The sequence below is a fragment of the Dendropsophus ebraccatus genome, chromosome 13 (genome assembly GCF_027789765.1).
Source record: "Dendropsophus ebraccatus isolate aDenEbr1 chromosome 13, aDenEbr1.pat, whole genome shotgun sequence".
NCBI classification, from domain to species: Eukaryota; Metazoa; Chordata; class Amphibia; order Anura; family Hylidae; genus Dendropsophus; species Dendropsophus ebraccatus.
In genome coordinates, this window is record NC_091466.1 from 14,852,381 (window position 1) to 14,875,976 (window position 23,596).

Here is a 23,596-nt window from a genome sequence, read left to right on the forward strand (position 1 = left end):
CAAACCTGTCATTTTTGTCCAAAAACCCGCTAAGTGGGCGCGTTGTGGGCGTCGTGTGTGTCCTTCAAAACCCACCACAACCGACAGATTGAATAGCAAAAAGCCATTTTTTTAACAGGTTTTATATTGTAAAAATTAGCCACTTCTAGTGTGGCGGGATGGACGGCTTTTGTTTCCTGTGAAAAACCTTCCAGATTTACTAAGGTTATGTGCCACATTATTGAATTTGAAGCAAAAAACAGGCACAACCTTTAGTGTCCCAGCACAGGTGTGCCACTAAGCTCTATGCACCTGAGTAAAGTAACTCTCTCAGGTTCACACAAAAGGGAATGAAGGAGATTGTATTGGGTATTTTCCCCCACTGGGTGTATTTGTATTTATTGTATGTACTGCACTATGCCCAGCTAAAGGTCTCATATATTAACTGTTTTGTGTCACCTGCTATGTTTTAACCTATCACAGGTGCAGGCTCGTTTCCCTCACTTTTCATCCTATCCTGTTTCTTCTTTCATCTCTACATACAGCCACCAATCACAGAGTAGCTAAGTTAACCCTATAAAAAGGTGTTAGTTCCTGGTGGGAGGTTCTTCCTTAGTCTTCTAGTCGAGTCAGTGGAAAGAGACAAACACAGAGAGCACGGTTCCTGCTGCAGTGAAGCCAGGGCCTGGCTTAGGCTACAACCCTTGTCAGGGACCTAGAGACTTATTCTCCTTACGCAAATTACTACCGCTAGCATGAGGGAGTGACGTCTTCTGAAGTAAACTGAGTCCCGTCTGAGGTGTATGTCAAGGTGGGGAGGAGACGTGGCCTCCTCCTGCGCCTCATTTATCAGGCCCTTGAGAAAGTGAGGTACGCTAAGCGTACATAGGGTAGGAGAGGTGGTTGGTAATGGGAGCGATCAGCACTGGAACAACATATACCAGGGACTGCTGGGATTTGTTGCCCGCAGCTTTGAGAAATCATACTTGAATGCACTTTATAGCTGTATATCTGTTGTGTGCTACCAGGTTGATGATGGTGGTTAGCCTGGTTGTGAGCTCAGCCAGTGATGTTAGTTGTCATGAGGCCAGTGCTAGTCCAGCACACAGGTGTGATGTTGATACCTGCTTGTTTGTATGGCTGGCTGTATTCCCCGAATGGTTGGTAACCTGACGGGTTGTTGTGGGTCCTTTGGGTTCTTGTCACGGTAGTGGTAACTGACCCACCCGGATTGTCGGTACCGCCACCCACAGAAGAGGGAAAAATAACCCAAGGTGTCCGGTGGTGTGTTTATAGCAGAGTCCCATGAGCAGAGTTCCGTGGATTAGTATAAAAATATAACAACTTTACTGTAAGGCTTGGTAGTTTCACAGTACACATTTCACAGGTAATAATCTTCACACAGACTTTAGTGCTGAGCTTAGTGCTTGAGGGAGGTGCTTGAGGAGAGTAGAATAAGAAGTTGTAGTAGTGCTGGTAGAGTAGAGAGTAGAGGAGAGGAGTTTGCCAGAGGAGTCCTAACCCTATGTAGCCTTGTACTCTGCCGGAACCTTTGGTAAATATCTTCAGTAGTGAGGTACTACTCATACTCACGTCTTACAACTGAGGTCGCCATGTTTAATAATGGCACGTTGAAGGGATTTGTATGTGGTTGACGTTTGACATAATTACGTAGGGATATGCGCATTTGGCTCTTGGGAACGCCGCTCCATGCCATCATTCTGTATGTGATTTTACAGACTTGCACTGTCCAATCTGTGTGGATGACTTGCAAAGACATATTGCTTTACATGTGCGCCGACATTCTTATTAAGGGCATACCTAAGGAAATTGCGCATAATATACTGCTGACGTCACTTCATAGTGACATGCACACTTGATGCTTGGGGACGCTGGCTTCCACCATCTTACTACCAATAGTCACGATCTAGGCTCTGCCAGGTACTGATGATATAATTGTATATGTTCTTAACACACCTGTCTTGTATATGCTTTTATAAGAATTACTATTTAAACTGACACTTTATACAACAGCCCCACTCCTGACGAAGTTACCGGAGGGTGACGATACGCGTGGAGTCTTTCCCAGGGCTAACTGTTGCATGGTCATGATTATATACTAAAGTGTTTGCTCACTTGGGCTTTCTATTATTACCTGCTCACCTTAATAGACTGTTTAGTTTATATTTTTGCATTAGGTATTATTTTTGATACTTTGGGATTATTTTATTTGAGCTTTTTTTTTCATTATTTGAATTTGTGATATTGCACAGTAGTGTTGATTGGTGTTTTCCTATTTATCATCCTTATTTGTTCGTTTTGTTAAAATTATTGTATACGGGACCATGTAGATATAGGGGAAGCTATTAACTTACTGACATAGTGCCCTGTTGGGTAATGCTTTGATTACATTCAGACCCACCCATGGAATTGTATCCTCTATATGGGGGTTTTAAATTCTTTTGTGCTGTTATGATATATGTGATCTAATAAAATTGATTGATACTTTCTGTATATTCCTGTTATTGTGTTTTGTGGGGTGCACCCATTAATATAGTACCGCACTTTTTCTTGTTGTTTGAGTCGTACTCATGTTTAGACATGTCTTACCGCCTTCTGCCCTCTGGTAGCGTATAATCCGTCCTAGTAGGGTAGTACGAGCCCCAGCCATGGTTATCTGGGTGTAGCTAGGTGTCTGAGTCTTCCCAGTTACCTGCACTGCGAAGTAGGTTACGTAGACCTTTGTATACTGGTTGCCTTGTCCTACGGAGGTCAGTTCCTATTCCTTTAGGATACTGCCCTGCACTTTCTAGAAATGTTCCTGGCGTGGGTCAGGGTGTTCCTTGGTGACTACTCTCCCTTGTTGGTGCTTAGCACTGTATAGTGAAAGTGTTAGAAGAAGCGTTGCATAGTGAAAGTGTTAGAAGAAGCATTGGTCTCAATCTGCATCTGCTCACTTTGGTGGTTAGACTCAACTAACTGTTGTCCCTGACAATGGTCCTGGCATAAGCCAGGCCCTAGCTTAGCTTCTGCAGGAACGGTTCACTTTGTGTCCTCTCTGACTGAGAATCTAGATAGAAATAAACTGCACTTCCTCCACCAGTAACACCTTCTGTGTGTGTGCCTGCCTGTGAGTGGTGGGGCTGAGTGTGTGCGGGAGAAAGGACAAAGGATAGGACAAACAGAAAGAGCACCTCCTAGTGGTCAGCACATAACACATGGTACACATAAACATTAACGCATTACCTTCTGCAGCTGTGCATAGAAATACATATGAAGATACAAAACACTGGCACCTAGTGGGGAAACTCAATACCTCATCCACCACTTAACCTGAGAGAAAAGCTTTACGACAGGTGCACAGGAGAAAACACTAGCAGTGGAACACCACATACTCCCCTGTGAGCATTTTGAACTGTTTATTTGTTACCCAGTGCCTGATTTATTATTGTAATTGTATATTCATTTGATTATTTATGTAATTTAATATTTGCAGTACCCTCCCCCACCTCCAAGGGGTTACTGTTGTATTCCCCCCCCCCCCCCCAACACACACATTTTCATTGATTTGATATAGTGTGTCATTAATATAGATTTATATATTTTGTGCTCTAATTATTTTGTCATTTGAGTATGTTTAAAAAAAAAGTTTTTCATTTTTTTTTATAATTGATTTATTACATATGTCCAGCATTGTGTGTTTTTTTTGATCAGCCTATAGTTGCAGCACAATGAATAAACATCCTGCAAATAACAGAACTATATAATATCCAAATCATACCACCATACTATGTCAAATAGCAGTATAGCACCTATGTAATACTACCATACAGGCAGCACTTATATAGTACTTTAATAACAGAGCTATATAGTCCCCATATGATACCACCATAGGCCACGTTCACACAATGCATATTTTGAATTAATCATGGCTGTTGTGGAGATTTGCGATTTGATTAACTCAAAATATGCATTGCGTTGAAATCAATGGGATCCCGGCCGGAGTGTATACACATAGTATACACTCCGGCTGGGATCCCAAGCTCCCGTAAGAAAAACTGACTCGTCAGTTTTGTGTGGCCACTATTCACTGAATAGCAGCCGCACAGAACTGTCAGTTCACACAATGCTTCAGCTGCACGCTTCATTGTGTGCTATGGTGAATTGGGATCCGTGTGTGCCTGAATCCCAATTCACCAGAAAAGAAGTTTATCCAGCTGGTACTGCACTTACACCCGCCGTTCTGTGACATGGAACAGAGTCACAGAACGGCCGGTGTCATACTGTGTGTGAACCCGGCCATACAGTGTCAAATAACAGTGTAATATAGTGTGGTGCACTCCTGTGAGGCTCGATCGGTCACTTGCTAGATGGTGAGGTGTGACTTCACTACAGTAGTGGTTGGTCAGGGAATAGCTCAGCCAGGTGTTATGTTGTCGCGATGCCAGTGCCGATTGGGCACACAGAGGCACACCTGCTTTTATATTAGGAAGGCTGGCTATATACTATGTGGTCGGTGACCTGCCGGGCTGTAAGGGGGTCCCTTGGACACTTATCACGGTGGTCACACAGTTGTGGCCCAACCGGACTATTGTTACCGCCACACACAGAAAGGGGAGATGACCCAAAGAAGATACAATTACTGTGTAGGTGCTTAGCCAATAATCATTGAGTCCAGTTACTATAAATAAACTCTCTGTTACTGTAGAGATGTTTGATACAGAGATATACAATGAACTTCTGACTTGACAATATACTTTAGACTTGACTGACAAGACTTGTACTGAGAGCTTAAGAAGTAGTATAGCCATGCTGGCTTGGTTGCGTGGAGAAGTAGAGTTAGTTCAGAGAAGTAGAGGAGGATGTTGAGAGAGTCCCAACCCAATGTAGTACTGTGCTCTGCTGGAAGTAGACTTAAGGCTCCATGCACACAGAGCAAAAGCGGCAGAATGCCGCCAGCCTCCGAGACATAAGGATTCACTATGGGAGGCTCGCGCGGCTCCTCTCTCTGTGCCGAAGAATGAACATGTTCCACCGCGGAATTCCGTCGCTTTTGCTCTGTGTGCACGGGGCCTAAGAGTAGAGAGGATACTTGTACCCCTGTCTTGACTTCCTTGTCTTTACACCACCTATTGCCCACCAGTGTCGGGTGACCCGTCCTAGAGGGTGACACAAGCCCTAGACCTTGTTACCTTGGTTGAGCAGAGTGGTCAAAATTTTCTGGTTACACGCACGCTGCGAGATAGAGTACGTAGGCTTCTAGCAACTTTTCTCTATCCGGATCAGTGCCTCTTTCTTCAGGATACCGTTCTGCACTTTTAGACTCGTTCACGGCGTGGGCTGGGATGATCCCTCACTTGTCCTCTCCGAGAGTGTCTAACACTGCATAGTGTGAAGAAGTGCTGCTTTCAAGAAGAGAGTGTCCGTACTTCCCATGTGCGTCTGTTCACTGCCACACCTTAGACTACACTGGAGTTTGGCTCTAGCAGGGGACCTGGCACAAGTCATGGCCCAATGTGGCTGTGGTGTGGACCATTCTGTCTTGCGTCCTCCTTGTACAGGAACCAGACTAAGACCAAGTGTAACTACACTCCCTCTCCCCATGTGACTACTTATTCAGGGTATGTAATACCTGCTGCGAGTGGGTGAGAAGAGAGTGCAGAGAAAGAAGGAGAAAAGGGATAGGTAGAAAAGAGGAAAGAGCTCTCATTGGTGTACAAACCACATACAACAGTAACCCTTTGAGTACTACTGCTATGCATTACTTAAGTATACAGTATCTATACTAGCGACATCTAGTGGCAAAACTTAAATACGACTACATCACCACTTTTACTTATTGTACAGGCTTTTGCGAAGGGTGTATACACTAGAAACACCCGTGGTGGGACACCACAATAGTACTTATGTAATGCTACTATACATGGAGCACTTGTATAGTACCTAAATAACAGAGCTATATAGTCCCCAAATAATGCCGCCATACACTGCCAAATATCACTATTATTATACAGCACCTATGTAGTAGTTCCACACAAAGAATGCCTAATGTCACCAGAAAACAGCAGCACACAGTACCCATAATAACACTGCTACACTGTGTGTAAGTCTCCTTACAGCAGGCACTGGATTGGTGTCCACAGTATATCCCGGACCAAGCTTAGCGGACATGGGATGATGGGAGTCGTCCTTTTTGCCGCTGCATTACCTCAGCTCTCTACCTGTAGGTAAATAGTTCAAGCTCTCACATTTCGATTTGTCAGCAGTCTTGGTGGAAACTCTTATTTATGCAGCCAGCACCCGAGGTTTAATCCACAAAACCATTAAAATATTTATTCCGAAACATTGTGTAATAAGCCATCATTCATACACAGGATGGCCATAAATTATTAATCCTTACATCAGTCGCTGCAATAACAGCTCAATCCGTCTTGATCTGTCAGGACGCTGGAGAGTGGTGTGTGTACACGGCGAGCACTAACCCCAACAATGGCGGCACTATTTATCATGGAAGCTCAAATACACACAGTGCGGGGGGGCACTCTTACCATTGAAAATACATGACCAACTGACCGTGCATGTTTATTGGGTAATCACGTGAGCTGCCAACAGCTGTCAAAAGTGTGTGGCCATGTAAGACGGCTGGCTTTTTATTCCTGTGGAGTATCCCTTTAAGAGAAAAGTGAGTGTCAACCACTTAGAGCAGGGATGGGGAACCTTTGGCCCTCCAGCTGTTGCAAAACTACAATTCCCATCATGCACAGCTGGAGGGCCAAAGGTTCCCTATCCCTGACTTAGAGGCTATAACTGCAGCCATATTGGTTGTCACCCAGCTGAACAGAATTACTAATAGGGATGTACTGATTAAAGGGGTTAGAAAAAATACAGCTACTTTCTTGCAAAAACAGCGCCACCCCTGTCCTCAGGCTGTATGTGGTATTATAATTCAACTCCATTCACTTCAATAGAACTGAGCTTCAAACCCACATCCAAACTGAGTAAAGGAGCAGTGCTGTTTCTTGAAGAAAGCGCCCATGTGCTTCTAAGTCTGGACAATCCCTTTAAGAAATAAATTGTCACCTTCCCTGTACACCCTAATGAGCCGTCCCTGGGGAATACCGCGCCTTATTATCTTATCGCTGCGGTCAGCGGCAATGTCAGCTCCGACCCAGAGGCAGGCGATTATCACTACAGTTATAAGTGAGACCGCGGATAATTATAACCGGGGAACATGATCATTTATATGTATATAATAAAATTCTTAAAGGGATCCTAACCTTCTTTTTAAAAAAGGCAGTTTTATGGGTGACAACAACTATGTCTATTATTGTACCTCATCCAGCTTTCACAGAGTCCCATCTGACTAGTGAAGCTGCACTTTGGACTAGATTCACAGTTCAGGTGTCTGGGAAAGCTGTGTGGTTGTGTGGTGTCCCACCACTGGTGTTTCGTGTTTCCACACCTGTCGCAAAAGTTAGGTGGTGATGAAGGTATTCTCTAGTTTTACCACAAGGTGTAAGTGTTTTATATATGTTTTTATGTACTGCACAGCTGAAGCTACCAAAGGGTTATTGTTTTATGTCTGTTTTTTTCTGACCTATAGGAGATGCTCTTTCTTTCTAGCCTATCACTTCTTTTCTTTGTTTGCACACATTCCTTTCCACCACTCACAGGTTCTCTTACACATCCCTGTAGGAAGTAGTGGGAGGAAGTGAAGCTTCAGATTCTCACAGAGAGGACACACAGAGTAGACGTCCTTGCTGTAGCTAAGCCAGAGCCCGGCTCTGCCAGGACCCTTGTCCGGGACAAGTCTAGTCCAGTTGAGTGTAAAGGCACGTGTATGCAAAAGCAACCAGAGACACTCAGTTTTTCCAGTCTATCCACTATATCTACTATGCAGTGCTAGACACTACAAAGGGAGAAAAGTCAGGGATCATCCTAGCCCACGTTGAGAACCACTTAACAGAGTGCAGGTCAGTATCCTAAGCTGTAAAAGGAATTAGATGGATAGAGCAAAGCTACCAGAAGGTCTACGTACTCTCGCAGTGCAGTTGAAACCGGGAAACCTTGGACACTTGGGGCTTGTATCACCCTATTAGTACAAGTACCACAACACTGTAGGGCAGAAGGTGGTCAAACCGTAGTCTAAACACGGGTACAAGTAAACTTCTCACTCACAAGTATTTCTGATTCTCAAGTATTCTCTCAAGTTCCGGCAGAGCACGGTACTACATTGGGTTAGGACTCCCTTGACAAACTCCTCTCCACTACGCTGCTCTACACTACTCTAAACCTTTCAAGCAAAGCTGCAACTACCTCTGTTCTACTCTACTGCTCCAAGCATCTCCTCAGCATAAACCAAGTTAAGCACTTAAGTCCGGACAAAGATGTATCTATTCCTGCAAAATTGTTTTGTATCCTTAAAGGAGAAGTCTTTCGAAAATCTTTATTATAGTATTCTATTGCCCCCCCCCCCCCCCCAAAAAAAAAAAAAAAAAAAAAGTTATACAGATCCCCAATACACACTTATTACCGGAAATTCTTATAAGCACTTACTACTGCATCAAGGCTTCACTTCCTGGATAACATGGTGCTGTCACTTCCTGGATAACATGGTGATGTCACTTCCTGGATAACATGGTGATGTCACTTCCTGGATAACATGGTGATGTCACTTCCTGGATAACATGGTGATGTCACTTCCTGGATAACATGGTGATGTCACGACCCAATTCCCAAAGCTGTGGGGGTTCTGGCTGCTGGATAGGGTGATGGCAGAGGGACACAGGACACTGGTGGGACACTGAGCATCACTCTGCAATCATCCTCTCCAGCAGCCACAGCCCGCACAGCTCTAGGAGTCGGGTCGTGACATCACCATGTTATCCAGGAAATGACATTACCATGTTATCCAGGAACTGATATCACCATGTTATCCAGGAAGTGACATCACCATGTTATCCAGAAAGTGACATCACCATGTTATCCAGGAAGTGACATCACCATGTTATCCAGGAAGTGAAGCCTTGATGCAGTAGTAAGTGCAGGGAAAAAAGCACTTTATAATCATTTCCCGTAATGAGTGTATATTGGGGATTTGTATAGCTTTTGGGGGCAATACAATACTTTAATAAAAAATGTTGCCGGACTTCTCTTTTAAGAGACTCTACAGTAAAGCTGTTCTATTTTTAATACCACTGGGACTCGGTCATCTTTTCCTCAGCACCTATACAGACCAGTTATATACTTTGGGTTATATTTCCCTTTCTGTGGGTGGCGGTACTGACAGTCCTGGTGGGTCGATTGCCACTCAGGACTACCGTGACAAGAGCCAAAGGGACCCATCACAGCCCGGCAGGTCACCGACCCTTTTGGGGAGTACAGCCAGCCAAAAGCAGGTACCACCACCATACCTGTGTGCTGGACAAGCACTGGCATCACGACACTCATATCCTTCGCTGAGCTGCACAACACAACCGACCAACCACCACAGAAGTGGCGTCACTAGTAACACCATAGCACGTCACCGGTCGAGTACCACAGTTGCTTTAATGGCAGCCATATTGGATGACACTCGTCCATCTTAGACTCTGATTCACATTTTTTTTTGTAGCACCTTGAGACTGGTTCATACATACAGAGCTGGGTGGATTTTCTTGTTCAGGAATCCAGGAAAGCTGGGTGGTCATAATGATGTATCTTCTTAGAAAAAAAAAAGGAGTTTGGGCAAACTGAGTGGCATCCATAATGGTGGCCATTTTGGTTGTTACCCAGCTCTCCCACAGCCCTGAATGGAAAATCTATGCCGTAGTATTAGTATGTGTTTCTAGCTTTGCACAGTCTGATTATTAATCTCCTCGCGGCCTTAGATACCTTGAAGTGTCAGCTGTCGTCTTCCTTTCTTATAGACGGATCTCATCAGAATTTCAGATTCGACATCATAGACTGAAGGACTGTGGGTGGCACAGGATGGTCGGCCTAGGTGGGGGGCCGCATCTGATGAAAGCTCCTGTCATCTCCTGGGGGCATATTAAAATGCGTAGATGGCCATCGACCTGTGAGGTAACAGCCGCCATCAAACAGCGACCAGGCCTTGAGGAACACGACTTGTCTCTGTATGAAGAACTTCAAGGGTCTCTGCACTCACTTCATTGACAGGTGACTTCTTAAAGGGGCTGAAAACCAAGTGACATCTTACCTATTAAAGAGACAATAAACTAAGGGATATCTTTTTTAAAGAGACAGAATACTAAGGAAAGGTAAGCTAAAGAGAAAAGAAAAATAAGGAGCCTCTTGCTTCTTAAAGGGGTTATACAAATTCAGAAAAACAGCATTCTTCCAGTAACAGCACTACTCTTGTCCGCAGGTTGGGTGTGGTATTGCAGCTCAGTTCCGTTGATGAAAAATTATGCTAAATTCCAATACCACGCACAACCAGAGGACAGGGGTGGTGCTGTTTTTGCAAGAAAGTAGGTGTGCTTTCATTATTCCTGGATAACCCTATTTAAACAGAGACTATATAATGTAATATCTTTAAGATCTTCATTCTTAAAGGGGCAATAAACTAAGGGACATTTTACTGTAAACTCATTACGGGAAGTCATTTAAAGGAGACGGTAGACTAAGTAGAATCTTAAACAATCAATATATTATGGCACATTTTAATTTTTAAAGAGACAGCAAACTAAGTGGCAGCTTACCTCTTAAAGGGAAACTATAGCAAAGAATTTATTACTTCTTAAAGTGGAAGTCCATTATAGGGCATACTTTTTTTTTAAGGGATAGCAAACTAAGGGCATTTTACTTCTTAAAAGAGCACTTTAAGAAATATTAAAGGGTCAGTGAAGGTACAGCTTCTTAAAGTGACATCTCCTCTTCATGCTTGGTCTGATGCATATCACACTATCTCAATCTAAAGAGTAAAAAAAATTCAAGTCTCCATGTTGTCCTATTTTCATCTTCTTACCCCAGTTCAGTTGGCAAAGGGGTGGAGCTTAACCTGTGCACCTATCTATAAGCAGCTTCCCACGGCAATCAATGTATGTGGTCTGCAGCAGACCATTATAATAGAGCACCGATCTGATGGATCATTGCTCTATTATATACACAGCATTGATCTCAATGGGAGATCAGTACTGTGTATATAGAAGTCCCCCAGGGGGATCAGTGCTGTGTATATAGAAGTCCCCCAAGGAGATCACTGCTGTGTATATAGAAGTCCCCCAGGGAGATCAGTGCTGTGTATATAGGAGTCCCCCAGGGGGATCACTGCTGTGTATATAGTAGTCCCCCAGGGAGATCAGTGCTGTGTATATAGAAGTCCCCCAGGGGGATCAGTGCTGTGTATATAGGAGTCCCCCAGGGGGATCAGAGCTGTGTATATAGAAGTCCCCCAGGGGGATCAGAGCTGTGTATATAGGAGTCCCCCAGGGAGATCACTGCTGTGTATATAGGAGTCCCCCAGGGGGATCAGTGCTGTGTATATAGGAGTCCCCCAGGGGGATCAGAGCTGTGTATATAGAAGTCCCCCAGGGGATCAGTGCTGTGTATATAGGAGTCCCCCAGGGAGATCACTGCTGTGTATATAGACGTCCCCCAGGGGGGCTTCTAATTACTGTATGTGAAAAAAGAATAAAGTGTTTTTATTAGTAAAAAGCCCCCTCCCCTAATAAAAGTCCAAATCACCCCCCTTTTCCCATTTTCTAAATAAAAATAAATAAATAAACAAACATGTTTGCTATCGCCGCGTGCGTAATTGCCCGAAATATTAATTTATTTCATTCCTGATCTCGCGTAAAAAATTCCAAAGTGCAAAATTGCGCATTTTTGGTCGCATCAAATCCAGAAAAATTGTAATAAAAAGCAATCAAAAAGTCGCATATGCGCAATCAAGGTACCGATAGAAAGTAAACATCATGGCGCAAACAATGACACCTCACACAGCCCCATAGGATAAAAGCGCTATAAGCATGGGAATAGAGCGATTTCAAGGAACGTATATTTTCTGTAAAAGGTTTTTTTACGAGCCATCAATTAATATAAAAGTTATACATGCTACATATCGTTTTAATCGTATCGACATGAAGAACATATATAACTGTCAGTTTTTCCATAGGACACACAGCGTAAAAATGAAGCCCCCCCCCCCCCCCCCCCCCCCCCCCCAAAGAAAAAGATTTTTTTTTTCAATTTCACCGCACAATTTCTTTCTGGTTTCGCAGCATATTTTATGCAAAAATTCAGCCTGTCATTGCAAAGTACAATTAGTAACGCAAAAAATAAGGGCTCATTTGGGTCCGTAGGTGTAAAAATGCAAGTGCTATGGCCTTATATACACAAGGAGGAAAAAACGAAAACGCAAAAACGAAAATTAGCCCGGTCCTTAAGGGGTTAAGTAATGACCTGTGTGATAATCTTAGAGAGGGTAAGGGAAAGGAGATGCCTGGGAACGTCCATATGAGGGCAGTATTTGTCTAGTGTACAGCAGAACAGGAGGTGGTGGACATCATCCACTCACAGTCACAGGAGAGGAAATACAGCCAAATTAAAGAGCCCTCGCCCTATAAATCCTCAGCACACACTATGCTAGCGTCTCCCCCGTTTTCTGTTTCTAAGAAAGCTGGGTGCCAATCAATATGGCTGCCATATCGGCCTCCACATGGGTTGTCCTGAAAAGCAAGTAGTGATGTGATACAACTCCCAAGTTCCAGTCCTGGCATGAGGAAGCCACGCCCACTATGGGAGAAGACTGAAAGCAAAATTTTCCAGCAAAGCATCATGGTCCCAGATTTCATCACCATGTAAAAGGTGTTTAGAGTGAAATTTAGAAAAATCCTCCTGCCCGACGGCTTATATAGGGGCCCTGACTGCTTTCATGTATCTACAGGATACGGGTGGAAGTGCCCTTTAATTCTGCTTGTTGTGTGTTTTTGTTGCCTGTGTAATTAATTTGCTGTATTTACTGGTCCCATTAATATATGCTTATGGGAAGAGCGCGGGTTGATAGGATTGATTTCCATGTGTTTGCCCTTTGTGCCATGAACCGTCAGGGGGATTACAGATGTCGCTGCGTTGTCTATGAGAGGCGGATTTTATATATGCTTTGCATTAAGTCGACGTGATGTGCATGATAATGGATGCTATGGGTGATTACCCTGGAAAAATGGCCAATTTGTCAGCTATTCTCCACTTTCTGTACAATTTCGACTGTGCTTGCAGTTAGAACATATTGGCTGCACATTGTAAATGGCGTATTTTATAATCACGTTCGCCAGATTTTTCTGCCGCGGACAGTTTCATACATGAGCTCCATTAAAAGGGGGCATATTAGGGAAGGTACTGTAGTTTATCAATATGGCTGCTATTACGGCCCTAATGGAGGATATCTCACATCTTACCCAGGATCCCAGATGGCAGATCTGCCTAGGTATAAGTGGTTACTTCATAGATTAAAGCATCAAATTTTAGGGACCCTTTGCAGGGTGTCATGGGGGTGGAGACTGTTGGGCATGGTTCACCATAGAGTAGGGTTTTCCCTCCTCTTCTCCCAATATTTGTAAAGTTAAAGAGGCACTGTCACAAATATAAACATTTGACTTGTCAGGCTCTGTTCACACTACAGAATCGCCGCAGAGATTCCGGGAGGAACTCCTCTGTGTGGACTCTGCGCTGACTCCTGCCTTCTATCAGTTACAATGGGAGAGTGCGCCTGCCACAGCTCTCCGCTCAAAGAATTGACATGTCAATTCTTTGAGCAGAGAGGTGCAGAGAGCGGAGGCACACATGCTCTCTCATTATAACTGATAGTAGGCAGGAGGAGTTCCCCCTGGAATCTCAGCAACGATGCCGTAGTGTGAACGGGGCCTCAGAGAGTCCAAAGTTTTAATCAGTCAGGACCCCCGAAATACATCAGACACTAGACCAGATCCCTAAATTCATTAGACCCTAGACCAGGCCCCTGAATATTTCCCAGAACCCTTGTGTCCCCTGCTGCTGTGTATATGTATGTAGGGTGGCACTACTATTATCTGAATTACAGGGTTTAATCTGGGGATGAAGAATGTAATACTGCATTTGATCAGTAGATGTCACTATATGTTCTTCTTCTTTAATAGCAAGCACATACTGAAAGTGTTGTGAGAGTTAATTGTGTATGTGACAAACCGCACATGCTCTCTTCTGCCACCTGCTGGAGCAATGATTTGTCAGCCATCTCCCGGCCTCTGAGCCTATCACGGCCCTCTTGAAAGTCTCCCCATCTATACTGTCCAGTTTTGTGTCAAGCTACCTCAGGGACCTCTCCAGCAATAGGAAACAGTCCCAAAGTCTATAAGTAAGGGTGAAGAGGGCCATGTGTTTAGACTAGTCCAGAGTTTAGTGTGGAGAGTTTAGTGAAGTGGATGCTGATCCCCTATTCCTGTATTTCTTTCTGCCCAGCTATGGCTGGCTAAAACACTGGGTGCAACCGCCTCTGATGAGGGACCAATGCTTGTCCACGCTGAAGGTGTTATCCAAGTTTTTTGAGCCCTGCAATATGTAGTGAGCTTTAGTCATTAGACAGGGGTCTGAGAAGAGCTTCTTGCCGATGTGCCCCCTGCAAACTTGCTGGAACCTAAGGATTACAGCCACGAATGGCTTTCTTAGTGCTCCTCCTGGAGCTCATGCTACTGAAAATGACAATTTGTGTACTCGCTCAGCATTTACGGATTTGTAGATACCATGAATAGGGGTTATTCAGGTTATAAGTATACACAACTGATTCCAAAGTTCCTGCATCAGACTGCCATGCTAATTGCACAGGTCCCCTCTATGTCCACTTGGCCACTATTAATAAAGCCTACTAAAGTCGCCCTCCCTCTAAAGAGACTTCTCAACACAGAGTATTCGCAAATCTCAGTACACCTGCTATCAGGGCTGGCTCCAGGTTTTTGTGGGCCCTTGGGCGACAAAGCCTCAGCGGGCCCCTCATCCATCCTCTATGTGCCCATCATCCACACACTATGACACATTTAGAGACTGTCTGACAAACACAGGCTCTGACTGACACTGATTGATTGACTGACACTGACTGACTGACACAGACACTGACTGACACACACACTCAGACACTAACATACAGCACTTACAGCTCAGTCTTCTCCCTCTTCCTCTCTGTCCAGCTGCTCTCCACATTGTGAGGTTGAAGACCTTTGGGTCATGTGATCAGGTCCTTCACCCTTTTCTCTCTCTGTGCAAGTCCTGCTCCGTCTCCTGTGTCTTCTGATGTTCAGGCCGCTCACCTGGCACTACAGTGATTAGGCTGAACATGAGAACGCCAGGCCCCTCTCCCTCTCTGGGCCCTTAGAGGGGCTGTGGGCCCTGGCACTTGCCCAGGTAAGCCATGTGCTGACGCCGGCCCTGCCTGCTATCACAGTGATTACAAATACCCCAATAGGAGAAAACTGACAAATCTGTTATCAATCTAAAGCTCACCTTGTGAACAATGTCATTGAATTGGATTGTACTGTACCTTTGAGAGACTGTTCAGTTAAGTCCCATGATAAGTGCAGCAGCGGTAACACAATCCTAGCTCCTGCTTGTAACATCTATTATGTTCATTACACCATAGACCAGACATACAAGGTTATCAAACTTCTGACCAGACATCTAAATTCATTAGACCCCAGACCATCATATTCATCAGATACCAGACCCCTAAATACATCAGACCCCCAGACCCTCATATTTATTAAACACTAGACCCCTAAATTCATCAGACCCCAGGCCATTATATTCTGAAACATAGTAGATATAGCAGAGTCCCCAGAGCACCACATGTATTTCATAATATAATGCGGACATAGAGAGAAAGGAGCTGCTGCACATCACACCTATGGCTGACACTAATGCCTCTCGGCTACATTTAAAAACTAACGCCGGGATATTGGTATATAATTTGATCAAACCATATTGCCTCATGTACCACGTGCAGGTCCCCTGGTTCACATGAGTCCCTACACTAACTCCACACCGTGTCAGTCAGCGACCGCTAACCCGGCAAAGCGAGCGCACGCTTTGCAGGGTTTGCGTCCACTGAGCGGCACAGTGTTGTTTGGTTAGGGACTCATGTGTATCAGAGACCTGCACGTGGTACATGAGGCAATATGGTTTGATCAAATTATATACTAACTTCTGATGCTGGTTTTTAATGTAGCTGAACAATCTTTCGTGTCAACCATGGGTGCGATGTGCAGCTATTTCTCTCCTTTTAGACTTGTGCATATTTTATGTATTCGGTCCCTTTTTTTATTGTGGCTAGCACTCCTCCTTTGTAAGACCCATGTGATCCAAATTAGCAGGAAGCACCTGTGTACATATGGTAAGTACCTTCTCCTCCCATTTTACCTGCAGGAGCAATGGTGAGAGGTAACAGCTTGTTCACACTTGGTAGCTTTCTCCGCCGGCGGTGCCTGCAGGGTTTGGTCCTGTGGCATTGGGGTTGCAGACCATTCCGTGGCCCCCCTTTTCTGCTTGCACTTGCTTTGCGGGGTTTGCGTCCCTTGACTGGCATAGTGTTGTTTGGTTAGGGACTCATGTGTATCAGAGACCTGCACGTGGTACATGAGGCAATATGGTTTGATCAAATTATATACTAACTTCTGATGTTGGTTTTTAATGTAGCTGAACAAGCTTTCGTGTCAACCATGGATGCGATGTGCAGCCATTTATGTCTTTTTGGCTTGGGCATATTACATGTATTTCATAGGGCAGTGTGTTGATCCCTGTGTCCCATGGCAGACGTGAGGTCACTCCCCATTACACCTGCTCCTTCTCCAGTACTTTTTGGCAGGAGATACCGTTTAATTTTTAAGCTGATTTGCATTTTAATCATGTGGATCTTCTCCAGGGATTCTGTGCTAAAACGTGTCACCATCCTGCCAGCAGAGACAAGCACAAAGGATGCAGAGTCACGTCTGCTACTAGGTGGCACTGAGTGCAGCCTGCACCCTAAAACACAGGATGGGGAGGGGGCTCATCACACAGTAAATCATCAAATCAAGTTATACACACAGAACTTGTCACTGTTGTTCACACAATGTCCCTCAATGCAATAGCCTATGTGAACTTTGACTTTAAATCTCTTTATTTACCAAAAATGGCTCCTTATCCTAAAAAAAATGATACTAATTATAAAAAAATAAAGCTCTTGGCCACTAGGTGCCTTCTCTGCAATATGTTGACCACTGCCTGTTGCTTGGGGGATTCTGTCTCTAGTAACAGTTAGATCAGGACAGAACACAGGAAGTAGGGGTTGGGCTTAGGATGTGCTATGTGCAAAAGAGAGGAGAAAGAGCTTGGGCTGTGTACCTGCAAGCTGATCGTGTTTGTCAGGTGAACATATTACACACTGTTCCTAAAAGGTAAGTCAAGACTTCCCACTCCTCTCTCACATCCATAAAGCTCAGAGCAGCTGTCCCTTCTGTAAATGCCAGTGTACCTGCTGATGTATGGGCACAGTACTGCAGCGTAATCTGCGCCTCTCTTTAGCTGTAGAGTAGCAACAGCAGTTCATTGCTTATTGTAACCCCTTCCTTTCTGTGCTGCTGCTGTTTCTATCCACATATCACCTTGCAAAGGCGGTGTATAAGTAACCCCTTCCTCCCCCACTTGCTATCTAGAGCAGTGTACTTTGTAAATTATCCTTCAGAAAAGTTCCAATCTGTTCCGTCTAGTGCACTTTGACTTGCACTATGTCGTGGCATAGGGGATATAAGTGTGTGCTGTGACTAGCCAGACAAGTCAGGGAAAAGAAGAACCTTTGTGTGTACTGCTGACAAACAGCCAAGGTCTGGTCGCAGAAGAGGTACGAACCGCCGTGCACCATGAAAGGGGCCATCATGGCAAGGTATTGTAAATTCTTTTTAGGAATCCATCAGCAGGGTAGACGTATCTCCTCGCTCTTCTTCCTCTGCTCCCTGTGCGCAATAAGGACATATCTGCAGGTTACATTTGCCATAGTTCCCCTTTAAATGCACTTTAGCTTTTGACTCAAGAAACTGCATCAAAACTATACTGGTGTTTTTTGAGCTGCCCCCCTCCCATAGGTCCATCAGTGAGGCCGCGGCATCATATCATAGGATACAAGGTTCACCTTTAGCCCGGCTTCTATGTGGCGTTTTCTATATTAAGCGTCGCTCGTTCCCCGGTGCTTTATCTCTGTTGGATCAGTCATTTTTTAGGCTGCACATCAACAGCTCTGCTGGATCCTGAGCAGGAGATTTTTTACGAAGGACATATCTGTGCTCAGGCAGCGAGCTGTGACCGCACCTGCGCCCGGCCTGTAATCTGCCCGCTCCCCGGGATGTGGGGATTACAGTCTGGATGAAGCATGAGATATGAGGAGGCGAATGACTGCAGCGTCTCATCATCTGATAATCCGGAACGTCGTCCCTAACCGGGGGAATGTGAATAATAACATGAAAAATTACAAGGAAAACTGTATAATATAATGCTGGATAGCGGCCAATAGCATAAGGTACACAGGCCAGAGCAAAAACTGCCCGCTTCGAGCACCCTAGTACCCCTCATCTTTGTGGGTTATCCCTGCTCCATTACTTATTGGTTAGATAAAGGAACTGCGAGAGACTCATTTATGGAAGATTTTGCTCTGTTCATTGATCGGCGCTCCTTTGCTTCCATAGACGCCACCATATCAGGATGTCTAAAGGGATGTAAATACCCTTATATTACTACATTGCATTTAGGAACATGGTACATGATAAAGAGCAACCTCCCTAACCCAGTAACAAGTCAACTGGTGTCAGAAAGTTCTATAGATTTGTAATTTACTTCTATTTAAAAATCTCCAGTCTTCCAGTACTTTTCAACTGCTGTAAGTGGTGTATTCTTTACAGTCAGACACAGCGCTCTCTGCTGCCACCTCTGTCCATGTTGGGAACTGTCTGTCTATATCTATCTATCTATCTATCTATCTATCTATCTATCTATCTCCTATCTATCTATCTATCTATCTATCTATCTATCTATCTATCTATCTATCTCCTATCTATCTATCTATCTCCTATCTATCTCCTATCTATCTATCTCCTATCTATCTATCTATCTATCTATCTATCTATCTATCTATCTCCTATCTATCTATCTATCTATCTATCTATCTATCTATCTATCTATCTATCTATATCTCCTATCTATCTTCTATCTATCTATCTATCTATTATCTATCTATCTATCTCCTATCTATCTATCTATCTATCTATCTATATCTCCTATCTATCATCTATCTATCTATCTATCTATCTATCTATCTATCTATCTATCTATCTATCTATCTATCTATCTATCTCCTATCTATCTATCTATCATCTATCTATCTATCTATCTATCTATCTATCTATCTATCTATCTAAACATCCAATAATTTGGTATGTCCGATGACGCATCAGTGTGATGGTCCTGACAGATTATGTGGAGCAGGTGTTGGACGCTAATGCTATGTGCTATGTGTTATTAGCGGTGTTCCCCTTTATTCTCAGGGCTGTGTCCTGTCCCCTTCTCCTCTGATGTTTGTGGCTTTCTGCTGCATTGAAGCTGCTCTTTGCTGTAATATATGCAGCCGCCTTGATAAACACCATAAATAAAAGTGATGGATCCCAGATCTGGGCTCACCTAGCGCTGCGTCTCTGCGGTGGCGGCTGACATTTTGCCATGGGAACCTTCCATCATCCGGTGAAAGCTATGAGATGGAAGGCATTTGGAAAGCGTCATCTGCTAACATGTGGGATTATTCAATTATTCAAATTGCCTGATATTAATACTCAGGTGTGAGGGAGAAGGAAGTGTGCCAAGGGGGGATGGTGCCTGGCCCTGCCCGCTGCCGCCACACTGCAGAGAACACAGCCAGGGGGATGGTGCCCGGCCCTGCCCGCTGCCGCCACACTGCAGAGGACACAGCCAGGGGGATGGTGCCCGGCCCTGCCCGCTGCCGCCACACTGCAGAGGACACAGCCAGGGGGATGGTGCCCGGCCCTGCCCGTTGCCGCCACACTGCAGAGAACACAGCCAGGGGGATGGTGCCCGGCCCTGCCCGCTGCCGCCACACTGCAGAGGACACAGCCAGGGGGATGGTGCCCCGGCCCTGCCCGCTGCCGCCACACTGCAGAGGACACAGCCAGGGGGATGGTGCCCGGCCCTGCCCGTTGCCGCCACACTGCAGAGGACACAGCCAGGGGGATGGTGCCCGGCCCTGCCCGCTGCCGCCACACTGCAGAGGACACAGCCAGGGGGATGGTGCCCGGCCCTGCCCGCTGCCGCCACACTGCAGAGGACACAGCCAGGGGGATGGTGCCCGGCCCTGCCCGCTGCCGCCACACTGCAGAGGACACAGCCAGGGGGATGGTGCCCGGCCCTGCCCGCTGCCGCCACACTGCAGAGGACACAGCCAGGGGGATAATGCCCGGCCCTGCCCGCTGCCGCCACACTGCAGAAAACACAGCCAGGGGCCCCGCCAGCAAATCCTGTGATCAGTCATTCCCCTATGCAGGTGGCACAGGACACTGGGGTCATACCCAGCCATGGACCTACAGGGGAAAGATGGCGACTACATCTGTCTGATACTGGCAAACAGCAAGACCTACATCCCATCAGTCAGTCCTGGCCCCGTCTGCAGTCCCAGACATGATGCATATGTCTATGGTAGTGGATGGGACTGCGCTCCAAGCAACCGAGCTGGCAAAGACTATGGTGCCCGTCTTGCAGATTCCAGAGTGCCACCATAACAGTGCCAGCCACAACGCCCCTAATAAAGTATGAGCAACAGGACCCCCATAACAGTGATAGCCACATGACCCCATAATAGTAATAACCACAGGACCCCATAATAGTGATAACCACAGGACCCCCATAATAGTGATAGCCACAGGACCCCATAATAGTAATAGCCACAGGACCCCATAATAGTGATAGCCACAGGACCCCCATAACAGTGATAACCACAGGACCCCCATAACAGTGATAGCCACAGGATCCCCATAATAGTGATAACCACAGGACCCCCATAATAGTGATAGCCACAGTGCCCCATTACAGTGATAGCCACAGGACTCCCATAATAGTGATAACCACAGGACCCCCATAATAGTGATAGCCACAGGACCCCATAATAGTGATAGCCACAGGACCCCCATAACAGTGATAGCCACAGGACCCCATAATAGTAATAGCCACAGGACCCCATAATATTGATAGCCAAAGGACCCCCATAACAGTGATAGCCACAGGATCCCCATAATAGTGATAACCACAGGACCCCCATAATAGTGATAGCCACAGTGCCCCATTACAGTGATAGCCACAGGACCCCCATAACAGTGATAGCCACAGGACCCCATAATAGTGATAGCCACAGGACCCCATAATAGTGATAGCCACAGGACCCCCATAATAGTGATAGCCACAGGACCCCATAATAGTGATAACCACAGGACCCCCATAATAGTGCCAGCCATGAATCCATTATTAGTACCAGCACATCCAACCCCTGCCATAGCCTGTATATGGGGTGGGGGTACTATGGTTACATTTATTGGGGTACATTTGAAAATAATGAACCAATCCAGTTAGTAAATTAAAGAACATTCTGCATATGATTTAAAGGGCACCACCCCTGCTTCTTCTGCCCCCGATCACCCCACTCGTCTGCCATTGGCGTCGCTGCCTCCGGTCTCTGTTAGGTTAGTCAGTGGCGGGCTTCAGGTGCTGGCGTCAGGAGGGGGCGCAGAGAGTGCAGCGGCTGCGGCTTTAATGTACATGTTAATAGCCTGTGCGGGAGCGCTGGGGGGACGCACGCCTTCAGGACATTCTCAATGGCTCTCTATGGAGATGCTTAACAACCTCCAATGTGTGTGCTCAGCTCATTCTGCACCGCAGCAGCGGAACGCGGCAAATGGCCTCGAACAATTGGCGTCACTGTCCCTTACACAGTAGGAACCGACATAGGGGCAATGGACCGAAATACTGATAGAAGCAAATGACGCTCCCCGCATAAACGGGTTATTAGGTACAAATGCCTGCCGGGTATATCACAGCCGACATGTGGGGGAGGTAGCGCTATGTGGTGGCTGGCTTAGACACAATAATAAACAAGCAGTATCCCACAGTAGCATTCCTGGTGGTCTAGGGCAGTTAGGGGTTAATGTCAGTATCCCTGGTGGTCTAGGGGAGTTAGGGGTTAATGTCAGTATCCCTGGTGGTCTAGGGCAGTTAGGGGTTAATGTCAGTATCCCTGAAGGTCTAGGGCAGTTAGGGGTTAATGTCAGTATCCCTGGTTGTCTAGGGCAGTTAGGGGTTAATGTCAGTATCCCTGGTGGTCTAGGGCAGTTAGGATTTAATGTCAGTATCCCTGGTGGTCTAGGGCAGTTAGGGGTTAATGTTAGTATCCCTGGTGGTCTAGGGGAGTTAGGGGTTAATGTTAGTATCCCTGATGGTCTAGGGGAGTTAGAGGTTAATGTCAGTATCTCTGGTTATCTAGAGCAAAAAGAAAGAGAGCAAAAAAACACAGGCACCGGCGCCTCGTGTAACACCTTAGGATAAATGGGATAGTGGGTAGGGAGATGTTGCACTCACCTAAGAGCCACTTGGGCTTGATGCGTATCACCCAAAGAGGGTTAAGAAGTGTAGAAATGTCCAGATCCCGGTAGCTGCTAAGCTAGACGTACCAACGGACGGGATGCTCCCACCGGGGGCCTGTATAGGAATGATGCAGAGAAAGTGATAAAAAACACAGGTACAGTGACTCCAGCGCTGCTACTGTAGGACCATCACAGGATTCCGATAGTTAAGATCAAAGCATGAGGTTAACATGTTTCGGGAAAAGACTATCGCATCGTTATCTAGAGCAGTTAGGGGTTAATGTCAGTATCCCTGAAGGTCTAGGGGAGTTAGAGGTTAATTTCAGTATCCCTTGTGGTCTAGGGGAGTTAGGGGTTAATGTCAGTATCCCTGGTGGTCTAGGGAAGTTAGGGGTTAATGTCAGTATTCCTGGTTGTCTAGGGCAGTTAGGGGTTAATGTTAGTATCCCTGGTGGTCTAGGGCAGTTAGGGGTTAATGTCAGTGTCAGATAAGGGAGATAGAGAGGACTGTGGCTTTATAACTGTTTGCTACACATGTCTATAAGCAAATAAGTACAGGGAGGGGATAGAGAGGACTGTGCAGCTGTAATTGTATGCTACACAGAACTGTGATCAAATAGATGAGTGCAGGGAAGGGATAGAGAGGACTGTGCAGCTGTAACTATGCTACACAGTTCTATAAGCAAATAAGTGCAGGAAGGGGATAGAGAGGACTGTGCAGCTATAACTATGCTACACAGAACTGTGATCAAATAGATGAGTGCAGGGAAGGGATAGAGAGGACTGTGCAGCTGTAACTATGCTACACAGAACTGTGATCAAATAGATGAGTGCAGGGAAGGGATAGAGAGGACTGTGCAGCTGTAACTATGCTACACAGAACTGTGATCAAATAGATGAGTGCAGGGAAGGGATAGAGAGGACTGTGCAGCTGTAACTATGCTACACAGAACTGTGATCAAATAGATGAGTGCAGGGAAGGGATAGAG

The 23,596-nt window shown here is 45.6% G+C and overlaps 2 protein-coding genes across 3 annotated transcripts in view; both read left to right on the forward strand.

The window, feature by feature from the left end:
- The window catches only part of LYSMD1 (LysM domain containing 1), a 110,695-nt gene extending 100,366 nt beyond the window's left edge, over positions 1-10,329 (forward strand). The window contains exon 5 of one of the 2 annotated variants that reach the window (XR_011359482.1): positions 9,888-10,329. The gene's annotated coding sequence lies outside the window, so the exon portion shown is untranslated. The remainder of the gene's footprint in view (positions 1-9,887) is intronic. The other variant, XM_069949820.1, reaches the window with a different exon arrangement.
- Positions 1-23,596, forward strand: part of SEMA6C (semaphorin 6C) — a 459,642-nt gene that overhangs the window by 23,806 nt on the left and 412,240 nt on the right. The window lies entirely within an intron of this gene.